The sequence below is a fragment of the Miscanthus floridulus genome, chromosome 2, assembly GCF_019320115.1.
Source record: "Miscanthus floridulus cultivar M001 chromosome 2, ASM1932011v1, whole genome shotgun sequence".
NCBI classification, from domain to species: domain Eukaryota; kingdom Viridiplantae; phylum Streptophyta; class Magnoliopsida; order Poales; family Poaceae; genus Miscanthus; species Miscanthus floridulus.
In genome coordinates this window covers 37,452,816-37,459,731 of record NC_089581.1, presented here as the reverse complement: position 1 = coordinate 37,459,731, position 6,916 = coordinate 37,452,816, and the positions used below count along the sequence as shown (strand labels likewise).

Genomic DNA, 6,916 nt, shown 5'->3' with positions numbered 1-6,916 from the left:
TTCCTGCCGCGGCGTACTGCCGATCGTGGCTTACGTAGTGGGGGCAGCTAGGCGCATTAATTGGATGCGATAGCCTGCCAGAGTGACTTTTGAGGCGGGGGCGACGAGGGTCGCGGGACGAGCCCAGCCTCGAGCGAGGCGGAGCATGGCCAGTTCGCCCGAGGCCCTACCGGGAGCCTCGGGCGAGGCGGAACTTGGTTAGTTCGTCCGAGGCCTGTCGGGGGTCTCGAGCGGGGCGGAGCGGTCGGTTCGCTGGTCCCGAGGTCACAGGGACCCGGTTCCGATTCCCCACGTCGTATTCGTCCTTGGCGTAGGAGTTTAGGCAGCACAGTAGCCGGTAACCCTTGCATAGTCCCGTCGTGGATGGCAGGGTGCTGACGTGACGGACGTTTGGTCTGCCACTTTGCTGTACTGTGCCGTCGCGTGGTTTGTCGGAGTGGTTGAGCGCCTTGAGGGGACGTGCGGAAGTGACATGCTGGTCATACTCGGTCTCGTGCGTCGTGGGGCTCCAGTACGGCTTGATGCAGGGCATGGCGGGCGACGTGCTGGTCATCGCGTGACGGCGTCGTGGGGGGCCGTGGCTCTGCGGATGCCGAGGCCGAGCCATCGTGGGGCTTTCGGCGGTCACGGACCCTCAGGCTGCCGAGCCTGTGAAGCAAACTGTCGAGGCCTTGGGGGGAGTTATTGGCCCTGGGTACTGATTCCGAGGCCACAGTAGCCCAGATGTGGCTCCCTACGCTGTATTGTCCTTGGTGCAGGAGTTGGCAGCATAGTGAGGCATGGGTGTCACGGTGGTTAGTACAGTGGCGGGTAACCCCTGCCCAGTCCTGCCTCCTGTCCCATCGGCCATCCTGTTGTACCGTGCCGGGCGTGCGGCTGTCAGGGGCAGCAGTTGGCTGAATTGATGTGACACGACGTTTTGCCAGAGGGACGGGAGGAGGGAGAGGTAGCGGAGTGCTGCCGAGCCCGCCTTGCGCGAGACAGAGGGTCGGTGGCCCGGCCGAGGCCTTTGGCGGGGAATCGGCCGAGGCTCGCGGCGATGGGGCCTCGGGCGAGTTGGAGAATCGGCCGAGGCCAGCAGCGTTTAGCAGGTTTCGATCTTTACGAAGTCTAAGCAGTCGTTTTTTTGGATCTTGCTTAGGGTACCCCTTCTCACGGTATCCGACATGTAATTTCTCATCATACAACTAAAAAATGCAGCAGGAGCAAGAAGGCGAGCGGGCTCAATTCTCACCTGGCGCAGCTGCTCCATCAACTGAGTTTTGGTGTTTTATTAGCTCTTAATTTTAATGGAGATGAAATTCTGTGTATATTTTTCTAGGTGCATAATAGTTAAAGGCCCCCAATAGAGACGTTTTTCTAAGAAGAGCTAGTATAATTTTGGTTTTTCTGAGGAGAGCTATATAATTTTGATCGGTCAGTAGAGATGAAAAAACGGTCTACAAGATCGTCTGAGCTCGCATTTACGTGCACAGGCGGTGGTAGTAAAAGCGTGGAGTGGCAGCAGCAGCAGAAAGTCCTTTTTTTTCTACTGTTGCCCGCTGCTGATACCCCATGTCGGGTGGAAACGGACAGGCCCGACGCCGTCAGGGTGGAGCCCACCCTCCCAGTCACTTTACTGGGACGCGGGTACCGAGGCGGGGCAGTGGATAATTATGCCGTGCGTCCGGGCAAGGCGAAATGCTGGCTCGCTGTCCCCGGGACCTGGACAGGGCTCAGCCAACTACCCAGGCTGAGCCCAGCGGACCCTTGGCCCTTGGGTCGGTCACGGGCCTCCCGATCCAGCCCACGGCTCATGGAACCCGGCGTTGATTCGATGCTGAAAATCTTTCACGGCCAATTTTTCACGACGACCGGGGGGGAGGTTTGTTCGGTAGAGTTTCTCTCCGCTCTGACTCCCTATAAAAAACAGAGCTTGTGAGGGCGAATTTTCTGGTTTTATCTGTGATCAAAGATGCGTTGCTAATCTTGTATACTCATAAACATAGGATTCATAAAAATTTCCACATAGTATTAACATGTACGAATCTTGTATTAAGTATTTTGACTTCTAAACAATCTTAAATAAAAAAAATCAACTACAAAATTTTAGATCTAGTCGAGCACTACAACTTTGATTATAAGATATGTCTCCATCCGATGTTACTTGAATTTTTTAGGGCAGTTGACTTAGTCAACCATCTCTAAAAATCAATTTCTTGTGGTGATTGATGACTAGCCTAGAGATCATCCATTTTCAGCGACGGTTGACATAAACAACCACCCCTAGAAATTATATTTTTAGGAATAGGTATCTTAAATCGTTTATCTCTAAAGATAAATATGTTTTTAAGGGTGGTGCGTAAGAACCGTGCTCCCGGGCCTTAGTTAGAAATGATCTGCTAAGTAAACAATTTCTTAGGAAAAAGTAGGAGACACTTGTAAAAAATTATTAGTTGTGTGGTAGTGTTATAGATACAGTTAACATTTTTTTCTTTGGGAAATTTTGTTGCAGGACACTGCTAAAATACATAATATGCTGATGGACACAGTCAGAACGAGAATTTGCCCAAAGACACCGCAAATTCGTGGTTCTTTGCCCAGACACACCGCACCGATTATTTTAATCATTTATCATATTTATGGAGAGAGAAGGTGGCTGAAATGACTTTTTTGCCCTTGTCTTCAACTTCCGGCTGGTCACTGATTTTTGCTGTGACACATCGCTGCCGCCTTATGCAGTACTGTTCTCTTATTTTTCATTCTGCAGTTAAGCTAATGTGTCGACAAAATACTGAAAAACAGTGACCAGCCAGAGGTTGAAGACGAGGGCAAAAAAGTCATTTCACCCACCTTATCTCTCCGCGGATCTAAGAAATGATTAAAATAATCAGTGCGGTGTGTCTGGTCAAAGAACCACAAATTTGTGGTGTATTTGGGCAAATTCTCATTCGGGCGGTGTCCATCAACATATTATGCATTTTAGTGGTGTCCTGCAGCAAAATTTTCCTTTTTCTTTTGTCCGTGGAAGTAAGGACAAATGGATTTTTGAGAAAATGTATCGATCGAGTTATTCATTGAGCAGCCAATTGTGCAGTTAATGCTGCTATCTTTGCTCAACCATGAATGAAGGGCGAGACCACGATCCGTTCATGCATACTCCCTACACGGCCGGAGTATACGTCTACTATTTTTGCTCATGTCATACCATACACGGTGGTATCAACAAGAGCAGCAGCAATAACATACACGGTGGTATCAACAAGAGCAGCAGAAGGCAAGAATGAGCAGCAATAACAAATGCATACTCCTAGCTGTTTGGCTGATGGGTTATGTGGCTGATAAGCCAGCTAAATCTGATTTATTGTGAGAGAAAATATTGTACCATGTCTCATAAGCCAGGATGATAAGTTCAAGCGGACATGGCGTTTTCTATGTTTATCCTGTCCATTTCTATAGTGTGGAACGAGATGAAGTGGATGAGGTGCTTTTTGTCTACTTTTGCGAAATCCTATTTTTAGGTGGGATAGATCCATTTTCATTCCGTATTTATTAAATATTGAAATTCAAATTAAGCTTTAAGAGTTGTTATTGTAGTAACCTTTAAACATTTACAATGAATATTAGTTCAAGAAATTAGAAAGTCCACCTGAGGCTCAGAGGCCTAAAGAAGCATGTGGGAACTTTAACAATGCTTCTAACAAAACGAATAGGCATACTAAGCCATACGATAATCTCACATTAAGTTTTTTTCTGGGCTCAAAACCTCAAACCAAATATGTCCTAATTCCTAAATCCCCGCTGAAAAGATTGATTAGGCACAATTTTTTTTTCTTGCTCCTCCCTACACTACCGGAGACCGTGTAGTTACCGAGTGCCCCGACAATTACCGAGTGTCAAAAGTCGAGGCACTCGGAAAATATTACTTACCGAGTGCCAACACTCGGAAAACATAAACACCCGGTAGTAGACTGCTTTACCGAGTCAGCACACTCGGTAACTTCAGACACTCGGTAAAACTACAAGTTTACCGAAGGGGCGCACTCGGTAAAAACAGCCACTCGGTATTGAGGTGCCACGTCACCTAGTATAGCAACCGTGCGCCAAACGGCGTCACGGCATGACATGTTTACCGAGTGTAGAAGTATTTGCACTCGGTAATAATAAAGTTTTACCGAGTGTAAGTGCACAACACTCGGTAAACACTATCTTTTACCGAGTGTATTGGCGCAACACTCGGTAAAATTCAACCAAATTTCTTGTTTTTTCCTTCATTCTTTTTCCTCTATCCACATATGATATTTAGTACTCCATTCCAAAATATGGTGTTTATTTCGATTTATTTACTATATTTCACAAAATTTTCATTCTTTATGAAAATTAGGTACATATCGTGTAAATTTAATTGTAATAATTAAAATCGAACTCGATAAATCACGAGATTGGAAGAATTAACATTGAAGCATACATCTATGTTATAGAAAAATTTTCATAACGTTTCGGAAGTATTTTTACATTCGTCGCTGCCGAACCGGTACATCTCCCAAAGAGACGCTAAATATTCACAATGACGAGTAGGATTTCTATTAAGAGTGAAATTCAACATTATGATTTGAACTTGGAATTTTTTAGATAGTAAATAGATGACATGAAATAGTTCATGTGAAAGTTTGGTGAATTTTAGGATTAAATTGGCATTTTTTCTTTTTTGTTTTGCATGAAATAATGGATACTTTTACCGAGTGTGACCTCAAACACTCGGTAAAGGTTAGCCACGGCCCACCTGTGTGCCACAGTGGGCTGCCATGCTTCTATTTACCGAGTGCCGTAGATCTGGGCACTCGGTAAACATGTACCAGGCCCACATGTCATTGGGCTGCAGTGCTTCTGTTTACCGAGTGCCGTAGATCTGGGCACTCGGTAAACATGTACCAGGCCCACATGTCATTGGGCTGCGGTGCTTGAGTTTACCGAGTGCCGTACATCTAGGCACTCGGTAAACAGAAGCATTCAACACTTAGTCGTTTCTCCCTCAAATCGTGCACACACACACACCGCACACGCCCGCGCATCCCCGCCGCACCGCCGCCGTCCCCCGCGCTGGCGCCTCCCCGCCGTCCCCCGCACTTGCGCCCGCGCCTCCCCGCGCCCGCGCCCGCGCCCGCGCGCTCCACGCCGACGCAGGCGCCTCCCCACCGCCGCGGCCGCCTCCTCCCCTCCACGCCGTCGCCAGCGCCTCCCCGCTGTCGCCGGCGCCTCCCCACCGCCGCGGCCGCCTCCTCCCCTCCACCACCGCCGCCACCGGGCGGTCCCCCACAGCCGCCGCCACCGGGGGAGGGCGGTCACCCGCCGCCACCGCGGGACTGCCGCCGCCGCGGCCGCCTCCTCCCCTCCACCACCGCCGCCACCGGGCGGTCCTCCACCGCCGCCGCCACCGGTAAATAAGCTCAGACTTGGTCTTCAGTTCTTCCTCCATTGTCGTAATCTCCTGTGCAGTGCAAAACCAAACATGTCAACAAGATGAGAGATATTGGGTGGGTAGGTATCCTAATTAAGACCGGCAACTATGCACATGTGATTCTCTCAGTCTCAACTACTACCAAGGCATTTTTACATAAACTGATTGCATGAAAATTTCATGTGCACAGGTGTATGAATGTACTTGAAAACTCCATTGGGAACATTGTTTTCTAGAAGTGAGGATTCAGCCAGGCTATCAGTTCTTTCAATAATAAACACTTTAATTTCGAGTTAAAAGACATCCTATTCAGTACACAAGTTAATCAGAAAATAACAAAAATATTCCAATTTCCACTACATTCAGTGTCAAATTTTGCTGGGTTACATAGTTATCTTTATGTAACAAAAAGAGGTGATGCGAGAATAGGATCAAGGAGCCTTTGTAATGAAGTTTATACTGAATGTAACAAACTGCCTGTAGCAAGTAGCAATAGGTGAAATTTAGAGTGAGCTTTCCTAAGGATAGCGCCAACCACAAAAGATTATTTGGGCTCATCGAAACATGTGAAAAGTGAATACTCCTACCAATGAAAACTTGTAGTAATTCTCCGTAACCAGTCCCCACTTCAATTTAACCACCCTCCTTAATGCACTCTTATAACTATATAAGAAGATGAAGTGAAATATACCTTCCGAAGCATCTCTTCTGGAGTTGGCTGATCCTCACGCTGCAGGCTGATGAAATAAGACTGGAGCTTCTTGGCAGCTTCCATATAGTCACTATATTGCAGATAATAAATATTGACTAGAAAACATTACCACACTATGGCAGCCACTGCAACAACTAACCAAGACAAAAGGACAAATTTTACGATATTGTGCAGCATCTAACATATTTGCAAGACAAAGCCAAGTCTTGAATTTAGTTTACCATTGATCGAGTAATGATTGATAATACAACAGTTCATAATAATGTCAAATTAAATATGCCAACATATTTCCATGTTGTTTTGTATTGTATCAATGCATGATAAAAAATCCAGAATTTCTACAAAAAAATAGATTTTTCTTCCATGACAAACCTCTGAATGGAGTTTTTCCATAGGCACCCATCCTTTAGGACCAGATAGGTCAGATATCAGGGCTGCAAGACACGTCGCTACAACCTTCTCTTCTTCTAGTAGGAGCTGTTGATTGTCTATTTCCTTCTCTGCACTTTGTATATCTAGCTTGCTGACTGCATAAATAAAACTAGTTAGGGATACACAAATACAAATTTTTTATGAGAGCAGGTCAGTAGGATAATGCTCCTTTGGGTGAGTACTGCAATCTTCAAGAAGGAATTTTCTTTTCGTTATTAATTGGGCAAAGAAGTCATATTTTCCTTTTTTCGAGTTATGACTAGATGCATTTGTGCAATCTCTTTCTTGTTTCATTTTTTCTTGTATCTTGCTACTTTTGGTTTTGATGTTTTCTC

General features: G+C 46.3%; 1 long non-coding RNA gene across 1 annotated transcript; it reads right to left on the bottom strand.

Moving 5' to 3' along the window:
* Positions 1–5,295: 5,295 nt before the first annotated feature.
* Positions 5,296–6,672, bottom strand: LOC136538489 (uncharacterized). The gene is made up of 3 exons (XR_010779357.1): positions 6,522–6,672; positions 6,129–6,219; positions 5,296–5,467 (listed from the first exon to the last, which is right to left on the bottom strand). It is a non-coding gene; the product is annotated as an uncharacterized lncRNA (long non-coding RNA).
* Positions 6,673–6,916: the final 244 nt, after the last annotated feature.